Genomic DNA, 15,748 nt, shown 5'->3' with positions numbered 1-15,748 from the left:
ATACTAAGTAACTAACATAGAAAACCCTAACCCTCACAAACTTGGGCTTAAGTTACTTAACTTGGATTTTACTCTCAATAATGAAATTCCAATGAGTCAATTTTATTTGATTGTGTCGTTTGGGTAGTAGCTTGATGTTGAGTTCCATTCTCAATTCGATTGGGTTGTGTCACTTGAAAGTTAGCTTGATGTTGAATTCCATTGTTAATTTGAATTTATTGGATTGAAGTTTTTTGCTGCATAGTAATAAAATATAAAAATAAATGAAAAAATTAAACAAAATTTAATAAATTGATAACAAATACTTACCGGTAACGATTGCACTAAATTTTCTTGAGAGCTCATTCTCTTCTTCTTTTTATTTTTGAGTATATATTTGACTTTCTTGCTAATTTTTCAACCCAAGACTTATCTTATTTTTTGTTATTATGCAAACAATCTCGCTTCTTTATGAATTTTTCCATACCAACGGTGTACATGTTGTCAATCTCATCATTTACAATTGATATGGATACATGAACCATTCCACTTTATTCATCATCCACGTAATTTTTTCTAACATATCATCAAGTATTTTTCTCGACTCTTCATACACTTTGGACAAAAATGTGTAAGTTTCATAAGACTTTGAAGCTCTATTGGTCAATTTGATCATTCCAGGACATAACTTATTACATCGCTTCATGAAGTGTGCTTTTATGTCTAATTCAACATGCCTTCCATTCCAATCTTGATTACTTCCACGCCTTGCACCTCTTGTCCATCTCTTAAGTATATAGTGTTCTGGAATTGACTTTATGTTCATGACATCAAAAACTTTCAAAAGTGTGACTACATAAGATGCCACGTGTCTCATATTTACGACTAGCACAAGAAACTTTTTGTTCATAGAATCTCTCATTAATATCCTCTCTTTTGTATTGTCATAATATATGACAACATACACACCTCCTTTTAAATATTTTATGAAAGTGTGTTGATATTCTTCATACTCCTCTTGGAATTCCTTAAAATTTCTTGGAGTGTAAACACTTCCGGCTTGTACGACCATACGAGCCTTCTTCATTTTCAATTTAGGAAACTTATGTATTAACTCATATTCAGCGTCTAACTCATTGTTCAGTTTACCATTAAAAACCCTTTTCAAGTGAGTAAAAAGTTTGTACCAAATTTAAATTTGACTTCAAATGATTTTTGAAATCATCATTAAAGTTTTAACTTAATTGAGTAGATCTCATTCTTGGAGTGTGTTTACCCAGAAAAATGGTAAACAAGCGCTAGTTTCCTTTTTAAAGGTTACTTTTGCAGAGTCAACTAGAATACTCCAGGACTAATTGCTTTATTTTGTTATTTTATGTGTATCTGGTTTGTATTAAATGCAACAGTGGCTTTAAAGTAAAAGTAAACACTGAAATTAAAGGTTTTAAAGTAAATCAAAACAATAAAAAAGCAGTAAATGTGCACTGAAAGATGAAATATAACGTAAAATGATTGCATTAATTAAACTGGTACGCATACGTACATTACAAGGTTGCACTCTTTACTCATTATTGCACAGAGATTTGAGTTTACTTGTGTTTATGTAGAAAATGCGGACCCCTTAACTATTCCTATTGAACTTGCTTAAATAGTAAAAATAAGATAACTACTACTAACGGTTGACTGTCATCCGCCGACACGTGTCTTCGACATGCAGCATCTTCGATGTATAAGGCCTCCACGTGTCTCTTGTAACTGCTGAAAACCGTCTCCTTTTAACTTCTAATACCTCTCGACTTCCACTTCAGTTTCTGCAGCAAAATTCTTAAGTCTTCGCATACTTTTGGTCGAACACTGAAGCCTCTGATAATCTTTCTAGTCGAACGGCTTCGACTACTAAGCATTACTTAGTCGAACCGCTTTGACCCAAATGGCAATGTAGTTATTTAATTGAGGCCTAATTACCAATTTAGGGCCTTTCTACCAAATTGAAGCCCAATTACCAATTTTGAGTCCCAGTTGCCCATTTATTGGTAAGTCGAAATCCTAGGGTAACAAATTGCCCCCCAAGCGACTTCTTTCGACTGACTTTAGGAAAAAGAAAAGATGGCGTTTCAGTTCTTTCTTGGGTTTCGACTTTTGTTAATTCCCATTACGCCATGATTACATTTCATTTTCCCAGGCACTAATTATTACCTAAACACTAGGTAGTGGGCTTTTTACCTGTTCCCAACTTGCTTGTGTCAGTTTCCAAGATATTTAATACGATCTTTGATTTTCTAACTTCCTTTCCCACGTTTGTCTTGCTGAAGTAACTACATATTCTCTATATATATAGCCTTATTTCTTCCATTTCCTTTTGCATTTCCCTACGCATAACATCTTAAATATTTTCATACTTCAATCTTCGTCTTCAAACCATGGCACAACCTTTAACAAACGCCCACATAAGATCCTGCATCAAGAAAGAATTTAAACTTTCTGAAGAAGAGTTTGATGCGAACCACATCAATGTTCGTGCTCTCTATGCTGGTCAGGGACTTGAGTTTTATCCTGAAATTTTAGATGGTAACATCTATCCCTGCATGCTGACTGAATTTTGGAGGTTTGCATCTTTGCGCATAGATCCAGAAGGGAGGACTACTATAACCTCCAACATTCGAGGGGCTCATGTCATCATCACTCCTTCAACAATCTCTGATTCGTTGAAATGCAGTAATACCGGTGAAACTTTTGGTGACAATATTTTCAACATGAACACTTCTAATATGTTAAGGGATCTCATGGACAATGACCCCTTTTGTGCCAAAGTAATCAGAATTTGGCACCAACTTTTGGTGGGCAACTTTCGTCCACGCAACCATGATGAAAATAGCATCATGGTGGAAGACTTGGAATTCATTTCCTGTGCCCTTCAGGGGAAGAAAATCAACTTTCCTCTATTGATTTTTAAGCAACTTGTGGAAGCTGTCTCTTTGACTGCCTCTCGTCAAGGAATGGTGACTTGTCTTCCTTATGGAAGATTCTTATCCTACCTATTCCTCAAGCAAGGTGTGGTGAGGAAAATGCGCAAGACTGGACGTATGGATATGTTTCGAAGCCGAAAGTCTGCCTCTACTATCCTTGAAAGACATCGACCGAAGGGTTAACTAATATTAGATATTTTAGTGACTTTGGTTTTTTTTTATTGTACTCTTCGATCGCTCCACTTCTTTATGACTATTTTTGTAATAGTTGGCTACTTTTATAGCCATCTTTAATCTAATATTTCAGCTTCGGTCTATTATGCGTATTTCTTGAAGTGTAGGTTTATATTTTTTCAAATATTTACCATTCACCCTCAAAATTCGACCATCTGAATTTAATTCTTCAATTTCACATGCATTGTTTGAAAACACTTGCAAAATTTTAAACGGTCCTTCCCAACTTGGGGACCATTTACCTAATAACTTATTCCTTTGATCCATGGGCAGGATAACTTTCCATACATAATTACCTACCATGAATGTCTTCTCTTTGACTTTCTTGTTGTAAGCCTTCGCTACTTTTTCCTTTTGTCTTATTAACCTATCCAACGCTATTAGCCTTTCTTCGTCTAATTCTACTAATTCATCTAACATCATATTCCAGTATTCGTCAGACGAGAGACTGTTTTGTCGTTGAATTCTTGTCGACTGTAGGTGAATTTCTGCAGGCAATACAACATCATGCCCAAATGTCAAACGAAATGGGGTAGTCTTTATTGCTTCCTTTGGTGACGTCCGACAAGCCCAAAGGATTTGGTCGAGCGTTTGGTGCCAATTTCTTGGCTTTTTCCCCACATGCTTCTTTATCAAATTTATAATAACTTTATTAGCAGCTTCGACCTGACCATTGGCCTGAGCGTAATATGGAGTGGTTGTTAGCAATTTAAATCCTGACTCTGCTGCAAAAGCTTGCATCTTTCGACCAACAAAAACTGATCCTTGATCAATAGTAATAGTTTTTGGAATTCCATATCTTTAGATAATGTGTTTTTGTATGAAACTAATCACTGCTTCTTGATCAGCATTAACTAGTGGGATTGCCTCTATCCATTTAGTAAAATAATCTATTCCTACTAAAATGAATCTTTGTTGCTTAGAAGTGTTAGCTGAAGATTTCGTTTTATAAATTGGTTCTTCGAAGAAGTAAAAATTCGAAGGAAAGATGGTTACTGATGACCATCCCTTAAAAATAAAAGAATGGCTCCTGATGGCCATGCTTCGAGAATGAAGACTTCTAAGTTCGTTATGAAGATAATGAATACTGAAGCTAGTAGAAGTGTATGTCTTCGAGGACTTAGACAAAATTTATGAAATATGTTCAAGTATTACTACTTAGCGTGTTTTCGTAGTGTTTTTAAATACACTGCCACGCGTCGAAGAAGGACTCAGGCGGGAAGATTTGAAATTCGAAGACGGTTTCGTAACTGTCTAAATAACAGATGGCGTCCTTGGAGTTCTTATGAGAAACGTGGCATTAGATTAGCGTAGGGCCGTTAAGGTCGAAATTAGTATAAATAGGAGTCTTAATGTTAGGATTCTGTGTGTTCATTTTGTACAAATCACTCACATATTACTCAAGTATCAAGTGTTAAGAGAAAGAGTTCGCTGAGAAAATGTACGTATGACACCACCATTTTAATACATGTGTATTCTCTTTCGTTTTCAAATATCTTTCAGTATTATTGCATTTCATTTACTTCTTGCCATTTACATTCCTGTATTTTTACTTTCATGTCATTTACTTTTGAAGTATTTAACATTCCTGCATTTTAAGATTCTTTATGCTTTAACAATACTTTTGTTTCATATGTTATTTTACTTATCTTTTCACTGAAATTATACTTACGTATAACCAAGTGATTGTCAAGACTACTCGTTTTATTCGAAACAATTCTTATTAACGAAGACGAATCATGACTATGGTTCGAATGACCATTGATAACAATCTTTTTGACTATGTGTCCTAGGATCAATCTAGTCGATCCTGCGAGTAACCAAATCATATTTATTATAGTTTGGAAGACTAGCGGTTGTTTACCGGAAATCACCGTAAACAAGAAGATGCAGGTTTGATTTCTCCTATTAAATCCAAAGCCCATCCTCTAAAAGGCCAAGGTTTGACAATGGCATGCAATTCACTGGCTGGAACATGTTGAATGCCTGAAAATTTCTGGCACTCTTGGCATCCTCTTGCATATTCAATACAGTCTTTTAGCATTGTCGGCCAATATAAACCTTGTCTAAACAACAGCCATTTCATCTTATGGCCTGACTGATGAGCTCCACAAACACCACTATGAACCTCTGACACAGCCAAATATGCTTCAGCCTCACTTAAGCATTTCAACAATACACCTTCGGCTGTTTTCTCGTATAAATCATTTCCTAATATCACATAGTTTAGAGTTCTGTATTTAATCTTTCAATCAGTTCCTCCGACTGGATTATTTAGGTATTGGACCAATGGGTTTCTCCAATCAGCATCAGTCATATTGTCAATGGCAAAAATTTCCAAGGCGTACAAATCTTTACTTTCAACTTTACTTTCAACATTATCACCTACCCCCTCGAATTTTGACGTCGACAATTGACCTAACTTGTCTAATACTTCATGGGTTTCTTTATTCTTGATCTCGACCATATCTTCTAACTTGTCTTTAGAAACTCTATACTCATAAGCAATTTGTGCCAATTCATTGGCAATGTTATTGTTAGATCTTGGTACATGCAAGATCTCAACATGTTCGAATTTTTCTAATAAGCGTATCACAATTCCATAATACATTATTAGATTTTCTTTGATGCATTTATACTCTTTTTTGATTTGTCGAATTATTAGCTCAGAATCACCTCGAATCTCAACTCGTGTTGCCCCTAAATCTATTAGGGCCTTCAAACCAGTTATCAAGGCTTCATATTCGACCTCATTGTTAGAGCATATTTCTTTCATTTTATAATGGAACTTTGTTGGAAGTCCTTTGGGAGAAATAATCAAGACTCCAATGCCTGATCCATTTTTGTGACTAGAACCGTCAAAAAACAATTTCCAGTTGGTTCGTTCGACTTGATTTACAGACAATTCGACTAACCCATGGTCGACTATAAAATCAGCCACAACTTGTCCTTTCATAGCTTTTAAAGGAACATATGTTAAGGAAAATTCAGTTAGCGCTAAAGCCCACTTACCAATTCGACTATGCAAAATTGGTTTAGACAACATATGTTTAATAACATCAAAATGAGAGGACACATACACATCAACAGGCTTTATATATTGCTTAAGTTTGTTACATGAGAAATACAAGCATAAGCATAATTTTTCAATATCATTATACCTAGTTTCAGCATCTACTAGGGTTCGACTTAGATAATATATAGCTCTTTCGACGCCATTATCATCCTCTTGGGCTAACATACTCCCAATTGTCGAGCCTGATGCAGCTATGTACAATTTCATACTTTTTGTCCTATTGGGGGGTAACAAAATAGGAGGCTTAGTTAAATAAGCTTTTATTTGGTCGAATGCCTGTTGCTGTTCTTGCTCCCATTTGAATTGATCTTGGTTCTTGAGCTTCACAAGTGGTGAAAATATCTTCGTTTTGCCACTTAGATTTGAGATGAATCTCCTCAAGAAATTAATCTTCCCCAACAATGACTGGAGTTGTTTCTTTGTTTCTGGCGCCTTTAGATCCAAGATTGCTTTCGTCTTATTTTGGTTTATCTCAATGCCTTTCTTGTGAACCACGAAGCCCAGGAAATCCCCTGCATGTAAACCAAAAGCACATTTTAAAGGGTTCATTTTGAGTCCATATTTCCTCATTCGTTCAAAAGATTGTCGAAGATGGTCTAAGTGACCATTTTCAGAGTTAGATTTTATTACAATATCATCAATATAAACCTGCATAAACTTGTCAATAAAATCATGAAACATGGAATTCATGGCTCGTTGGTATGTAGCTCCAGCATTTTTTAAACCAAAGGGCATTACTACCCATTCATAAGTTCCTAAAGCACCTGGGCATCGAAACGCCGTCTTAGGTACATCTTCGTCAGCTATAAAAATTTGGTTATAACCTGAATATCCATCCAATAAGCTGAGATATTCAAATCCGGCTGCAGAGTCGACTAACATTTCAGCAACCGGCATGGGATATTCATCTTTAGGGGTAGCCTTATTTAAATCTCTGAAATCTATGCATATACGAAGGCTACCATTTTTCTTTATGACAGGCACTATATTAGCTAACCATTCGACATACTTCGCAGTTCGAATAAACTTGCTTCTCAGCAATCTTTCAATTTCTACTTTGATTTTTTCCATAACCTCTGGCGCAAACCTTCTAGGAAGCTGCTTGATAGGTTTTTTACCTGGGTTTAAAGGTAGTCGATGTTCCACCATCTGTCGACCCAAACCAGGCATTTCGTGATAATCCCAAGCAAAACAATCTTTGTATTCTCTTAGGAGTCGAATCAACTTGTTTTTTAAACAACTTGCAAGCTTCGTGCTCACATATGTAGGCCTTTTAATGATCCCATCACCCAAATCGACTTCTTCCAGGGGATCTTGAGCTTGCATTCTTTTGACTGATCCTAATGGATCCATTTCGAAACCTAAAGGTTCATCATCGTATATCCCATCAAGTCGTTCAACTTGGTGATCGACTTCAGGACTGTCCTCATTTTTTACCAACATGGCCTCAAGAGCCATATTTTTCTCTAATTCGGCTTCTAAAGCCGTTGTTTCTTTGTTTTCGGCCAAATAAGCCGTTATTCGAGCCAGGTATTCTGACTCAGTGGTCATCATCTTTGACTAATGTCCTCTGCTCTGGAGGACTTTCATGGTTCAATGGTTCATTAGGGTCTTCTTTATTCCAAATGAAACCATAATTTGGGTCTAAGTTCAAATACTTAGACACACTTTCATCAGAAGAATACACCTCTTCTGCTTTGTTGCAAGGAGCTACATTTGCCAGATGTTGGTCGAAGTGTCTACGACCACTTTCAGTTTTGTAATAACTTTGGTCAGCTTCAATATTCTCCACTATACCATCTGGCCTCCAAATAGCCACACGTTGATGTAAGGTCGAAGGAACTGCCCCTATTCCATGGATCCATTCTCGACCCAACAGCAGTTTAAAATTTGCTTGCGATGCAATCACCATAAAGATGGTTGACCTGACAGTTGAACCAACAACTAGTTTTACTTGAATTACTCCAAGTATTCCACTTGTCTTGCCCTCATAATTAGACAACACCATATTATGGGGCCTTAAATCTTTGTCAGATTTACCCACTTTCTGAAGTGAGGAATAAGGCATTAAGTTTACAGCAGCCCTACCATCGACAAACACTTTGTTTATTGGAACATCATCCACTTTCGCCCTTATGAATAAAGGCTTCAAATGATACATCATTCCTCGACCTGGCCTCTCAAACACAGCCTTTTGCTCTTCTACCACTCCTTTTCCCATTACATAGTAACAGACAGGAGTTTCTTCCACGTTCTCGTCAGGAAGAAAATCATCTTCGTTCTTAGATACCTCAGATACTCTGTCGAACTCTGCTGGAAGTACAGAGACAATTCCACAGTCGATTAGCAACTCATCTGACTCTATGTCAAAGTTGTCGTCGACCTCTTCGTCCGACAGTGGAGAATACTCAGGCTCTTTTTCTGTATTGAGGATCGGAGCATCATCGTCAACCAATTCTTTAATCAGTTTCTTTCCTAGGATCATTCCTGCAGCCAGTCTTTCATTTGCTATTTTAGCCTGCTCTTCAGTCAACTTCCTGTGAAAAGGCTTTGGCTGATAGTGAGAAAATCCTGCCTGCACCATTTTCGAATTTTCCTGTCCATTCTTATAGCTTCTTTGGTAACGCCTCCACTGCGTTCGAGTCATGGGGTTCTTTCCTTTGTAGTTTGGCGATATGTAATCTTTTCTTTTAGATCCACTATCCGTCCAAGAGCCTTCAGCATTGGTTCCATCGCCTTGAATCTGCCATTCTGGGCGTTTACCTCTGAAGTTAATGGGTTTCACCCATTTGTCTTCAGGGACATCCGTCTTGGGACGGAAAGTCCTTGGTTTTTCAAACATCTTCATGTATTCTCCAGCCCTTCGACCACTGTTTTCTCCTGTGTACATGAATTGACGATTCTTGCCTCGACGAGGATCGAACCTCACTTTGTTTGCAGCATCAACATTGAAAACAGCATCACACCTTGGGCATAATCCAACTTGAGAGTTGTTATTGTGGCATCTCTCAAGGAATTTCAAAAGACTTTCTTTTGGTTCAGGATAAACCATGTTCAAAACTTTGCCATCAGTAGCGCCGTTTTGCTTTCTAACGAAACCATCAGTAGTCTCGACCATCATCACATCAGCAAGCTCAATATAGTGAGCCTCTTCGACTTGCAAAGGATCAATATCAACTTGCATTGATGACTTTGGCTTTTCTCCAAACTCTAACCTTCCTTCTTTCAAAGCTTTTTGCACCAAATCCCTGAAAAGGACACATTGAGAAGTTTTATGACCCAAGAAATTATGAAATTTACAAAATCCTCTTTTTTTCTTTTGTTCAAGAGGAGGATTTTTAAGTCCTGGGGGTATTATGATTTGCCCATCAGAAACCAACAAATCAAATATTTCATCACATTTTGTTATATTAAATGAATACGTTTTACTAGAAAATTTTTCATTTTTACTTTCAATCAGATTTTTATCTTTTGAGGGCTTGAGCAATTTACAGATATATGGTGGCCCTGGCTTTAATTCAGCCACGTTGACCTCTCCCTCTTCGTATTCACTATCGCTATTAGAGTCGAACTCACTTGTAGTAACATAAGCTATCTTTTCTTTCTTATGATATTTACTAGCTCTGGCTTTTTCAGCTTTTAGCCTTTCGACCTGGCGTACTCTATCTGCCAGTTGTGCCATATCTCTCAAATGTTGGGTGTCTAATTTCTTCCTTATGGAATAATCTAACCCACCTGCAGCCATTTCGACTAACTCATGTTCAGGAATTTGTGTGAAACATCTAGCTTTCAGTAGCCTAAAACGGTTTAGATAATCATCGACTGGTTCTGTACCCTTTCGCCTAACTCCAGCTAATTCTTTCAAACTAATTTTCGACTGTCCCATATAAAATTGTTCATGGAATAATCGTTCTAATTGGTTCCATGAGAACAAAGATTGTGGAGATAAGGTTGTGAACCAAGTAAATGCATTTTTTGTTAAAGAACTTGGAAAATACTTCATCTTTAGATTTTCATTGTTTGCTATTTCTCCAGCCTCTGTCTGGAACCTAGCAATATGTTCGATTGTCGACTCGCCAGTCTCACCAGCAAATTTGGTGAATTTTGGGACTTTCCACCCCCTAGGCAATTCTGTTTGCCTTACATATTCTGACAACGAGGAAACGAAATTTGGTCTATGCAAACCTACATTTATTCCATTCTTAACTAAAATTTGTTCGGCTACATTAGAGATATTATTGTGTCCAACATTGACATCTTGCTGGATGTTCCTAAGAACCTGGTCAGCATCTTGATGCCTTTGTACTATTCTAGGGATCTCTTGCTCAATTTGATCTCCTTGTCCTATAGGTTCGACCCCTCTCACATTCGACCCTTGAGTAGTCGAAAGGTTTGGTTGTGGGGGCGCTCCAAAGAAATCTGCAATTCTGGCCATTTGTCCGGCCAATATTTCATAACTTTGGTTCGTGTTATTTATCATGGGAGTAAAAACAGTTCCCATTTGTTGAGTAAGGGCATTCACCATTTCATGATTACTTTCGTCTATTTGTTGTCGAATTGACAACATTGACGTAGTACTTAAAGATGACAAAGCCTGGTGATTATATCCTATGCCTATAGTCGACCCCCTGGATTTTATGTGCTTGTAGCCATCATGCTGTCAGAATATAGTGAAGGATTTGTGTGCAAACCTTGCATCATAGACGTGGGCATTCCAAATTGAGGGTTAAAACCTGGTGGAGGCATCATTCCATGAAATGGCGGTCGTAACGGATTAAACGGTGACCGTACATTCGTTGGTGATGATACCAATATTGCTGCCGTCGATCCACCAGTATTTGTTGTTCTAACTGGGGATGAATCTGCGGCACTTTGTGGTGTTGTTCCCGTCAGAACAACCCCTTGATTTCCTGAAAGATCAGAATTATTTGTATTAACTTCAGCCATGTTAGTTAATTTCCGACCACTTCTTAATATCATACATAACTATTATACTAACAAATATAAAACAAACAGCAATTGACGTGTCCCACTGGGCGTGCCAATTTGTTTACCCAGAAAAATGGTAAACAAGCGCTAGTTTCCTTTTTAAAGGTTACTTTTGCGGAGTCAACTAGAATACTCCAGGACTAATTGCTTTATTTTGTTATTTTATGTGTATCTGGTTTGTATTAAATGCAACAGTGGCTTTAAAGTATAAGTAAACACTGAAATTAAAGGTTTTAAAGTAAATCAAAACAATAAAAAAGCAGTAAATGTGCACTGAAAGATGAAATATAACGTAAAATGATTGCATTAATTAAACTGGTACGCATACGTACATTACAAGGTTGCACTCTTTACTCATTATTGCACAGAGATTTGAGTTTACTTGTGTTTATGTAGAAAATGTGGACCCCTTAACTATTCCTATTGAACTTGCTTAAATAGTAAAAATAAGATAACTACTACTAACGGTTGACTGTCATCAGCCGACACGTGTCTTCGACATGCAGCATCTTCGATGTATAAGGCCTCCACGCGTCTCTTGTAACTGCTGAAAACCGTCTCCTTTTAACTTCTAATACCTCTCGACTTCCACTTCAGTTTCTGCAGCAAAATTCTTAAGTCTTCGCATACTTTTGGTCGAACGCTGAAGCCTCTGATAATCTTTCTAGTCGAACGGCTTCGACTACTAAGCATTACTTAGTCGAACCGCTTTGACCCAAATGGCAATGTAGTTATTTAATTGAGGCCCAATTACCAATTTAGGGCCTTTCTACCAAATTGAAGCCCAATTACCAATTTTGAGTCCCAGTTGCCCATTTATTGGTAAGTCGAAATCCTAGGGTAACAGAGTGATTGTTTTTCGAACATAAGTCCATGCACATTTTTCCTTCAACTGAAAATCGTATGCAACCACGAACCTTCCAAAACATTATGCTCAATAAGTAAAGAATTCCATGCATTCAAAAATCCACCTTCCTCTTCGCGTAGATATATGCATGCTTCAAAACCCAAATCGAATTGTGAGCTCTTTTGATATAAATTATTCACGCGCCTTAAAGCATTGTGTATTATATGTGTCGGCTGGAAATTTCGATGATTGAGAAGTGATAAGTTGAAATAAAAGTGTTGAAATAAAGCTATTTAGAAGAGAAGTTAAAGCTTAACTTATGAAGGTTGTTCGAATACCAAGCTCATGATTGGTTTTATCTTGCTAAGCATTGACAAAAGGAGTTATTCTCGAAGAGCAGATGAAACTTAGAATTTATTTTGTAAGTTTCGAAAGAGATTGCCTCGACGGTCACGTCGGTTGATTTTACACCTTGAAAGGAAGAAGATTCAAATTTAAATGATCGATCTTATCTATAAAGGACGCGTGGAAGCCTTAGAATTCGAGAAGCATGCAAGCAGCAAATGTAGCATTCCGTTAGGAAAAGATCTTTATGGTCAAATTAGTATAAATTAGAATCTTAGCATTAGATTTTAGTGTGTTCAATTCTGTACAAACACTCAATAATACTCAAAGTACCAACATATATCGAGAAATGAGTTTTCTGAGAATGTACGTATGATTCACCACATTTTACTTCAATTACCAGTTTTTATCTTTATAAAAGTCTTTTAGATTTCTTTTATCTTCGAAACAAAGTTTTTTACATTCATGCCTTTATTTCTTTTTAAGACATTTCCCTTAATTACAAATTAGTCATAACAATCGTAAGAATGCATATCAGAAAGACATCAAAACACCAAAGCTAAACGTATATCCTAAGATCAATCTAGTCGATCCTATAAGTAACCAAAACACTGTTTTTGTTAAAAGACTAGCACTTATTTACCAAATTTCAGGGTAAACAATATGCTTAATGTACAATCCATGAAAATTTTATGGAATAACCAGGGAAATAGCCTTAGCCATTGCAGCATCTTGATCGGTTATAATGGTTTTAGGCTTTTCTCGAGCTATTGCTTTGAGAAATGTTTCAAATAATCACTGGAAAAAAAGGCATTGTTTTAACATATAACAACTCTTCCTAAAAAATGATTGTTTTCCTGTGATTATTAAGTATGGTCGACAATCCTTATTTGTCTTGTTTGTGGTATCAAAAGTGACAATATCACCAAAGTACCTATAATCATTTATCAATTATGCATCCGCCCAAAATATATTAGTTATTTGTTCTTCAACATCCATATGAAAATCATTAAAGAATGAGGGATTTTCACTTTCTTGTTTGAAATATGTCATTAATGCACCCACTTAACCGTGTTTTAGTGATTGCTTCATTTTGGTCTTAAGCAAGTTCTTCAGGTCTTGTCTAGTAAAACCAACCGTCTCTATCCCACCGGGTTGCTTGGATATATATTCATGCAAATCTTTTGGTCTTAATCTATATTTTTCTCCCAAGACAATTTGTGATGCTTATTCCTTAGATATGTGTCGATGAGAGAGAACCATATGAAGATACTCTGGCGGAAAAAAAGGGTGGTTATGTTGAGCTTCAAAGTCAACAACTTTATTTATATTTCTCAATCTTCCGATCTAGTGAAATAATCATTGGCGCTAGACATCTCGTTCTGGTTTACGCTCTAGGTTCTCCCGTTGGGTTGTGTCTTTTATCAATAACTCGTGCACCCTCCTTGAAGCATGTGAATCTTCTTGAAGTAAAAACTCCATCTATTTTTCTTTTATTTGAATATTCCCGACGAATACTAAATCCAACTCTTTTGCTATACTTATTACAAAATTCATAAGCCTCCGCTTCTTCAGATAGAAACTTTACTCCCAAGTGAGGTTCAGAGTTTCCAACACTTTTTGATTTTGTTTCAAACTTTTTTCATGAATATTGTTCACCCATTTATCATCAAAATTTGGGATTGATGACATATTCATATTTTTTGAAAAAGTATAGTCATGATGTTTTTAAAACAATAAAATTAGAATAAACATAATACAGTAAGAAAATTTTATGAAGTAATAACAACATAACTAAACTAATAACAATATAAATTAGAAAATTGCAATCATGGTTGAAAAATAAATCAAAATTGCTAAAAAAAGTTGTCTAAAATAATAACAACATAAAACTAAAAAGAATTGCAAAATCTTAGTTGAAAAAAATCATATTACAAAAAAAAATTCATGGAATAACAAAGTAGATTAGCTAATAGCAACATAAAACTGAATGAAGTAATTTTTTTTTGCATAATGTAGACTAATAACAACATAAAACTGAACAATAAGCAAATTTCAAAACTGAAGTTGAAAAAACTCAAAATTGCTATAAAAAATTGCAATTATAAAAAACAATAATACCTTCAACAGAACAATAACAACGATAAGGGAGGTGAAATGGCGATATCTGGCGGCGACGATGAAACTATGATATATGTCGTGATACGGTAATGGATGACGGAGGTGAAAGATTGATATGTAGAGATAAATGAAGAGAAAAAAGAAATATTGGAATATCTAAACACTTAGCAAGAAAGAGAAGATATTGGAAAGAAAAATGGTGATGAAAGATGATGGAAGGTTGGAAGTTGGAACGTGAGGAAAGAGAAAACGTAATTTTGTTCTCTCTCTTTTTATTTTTATTAAATAAATAATTATTAATTTTAAATCTCAACCTTTAATTTTTTTTCATGTCTTACTTCCATAAATCTAAAAGGACTAAATGGAATTTATCCTAAATGGACTAAATGAAATTTAAAAACTCTCATGTTAAATTCGCTAGGAAATAAATTAAAGAGGTTGCTCTTGTTTTGCTACTGGTGACTCTATCTCTTACTAGTTTTTACAATTTTATGAATGTACCAATATATATTCAGAATCATATTATTATTAAAAAGAATTAACTCTTCTCCCGTAAAAAAGAAATTGATGTACACACTTTATCATTAATTAAGTTATCTATTTATAAAATTACTACTACCTTCTTTTTGAGAATTTCTTTTCAATTTTTATAAGACTCTTAGAATGAAATCAAAAGTAAATAATATAAAGAGGACATAAATTTATTTTTCTCTTTTGAGTAATAAATTTGTAACACAAGACCTATTCTCAATCAATTCAATCTTTTTATTCATTTTCTTTTTTTTAATAGACTATTTATGTCTAGCAGAATTTGAATCTAAGACATTGAGGGAAACACACTATCAATATTCTTATTCATTTTCTTAATTAATTATAAGTTACACATAATAAATAGTTTAATTTTGTAACATTGTGATCCATAAACATTATAAGGTACACATAGCTTGCAGTGTCATTTTAATTATAGGATAAAAAACTGCAATTGATGACTGTGGGGTAGAAGTCAGTTTCACATTTAAAGACATAGAGTGAAGCAAAAACGAAGCACATCATTATTTATAATGTGCATTCGAAACAAAAACAGTACAACATTACTTTTTCTTTCCATCTTTGGCCTTTTCTTCCTTTTTGACCATTTTATGTTTGAGTTTTGGCTAAGCTCATCAAACTCACAACCCATCTCGAATTGCT

At 35.5% G+C, this 15,748-nt stretch overlaps 1 pseudogene; it reads right to left on the bottom strand.

Moving 5' to 3' along the window:
• Positions 1-413: 413 nt before the first annotated feature.
• LOC131650385 (protein FAR1-RELATED SEQUENCE 5-like) lies at positions 414-14,134 on the bottom strand (annotated as a pseudogene).
• Positions 14,135-15,748: the final 1,614 nt, after the last annotated feature.

Source organism: Vicia villosa, linkage group LG1 (assembly GCF_029867415.1).
Source record: "Vicia villosa cultivar HV-30 ecotype Madison, WI linkage group LG1, Vvil1.0, whole genome shotgun sequence".
NCBI lineage: Eukaryota > Viridiplantae > Streptophyta > Magnoliopsida > Fabales > Fabaceae > Vicia > Vicia villosa.
Note: the sequence above shows the minus strand (reverse complement) of the source record. Positions and strands in the feature narration are given on the sequence as shown.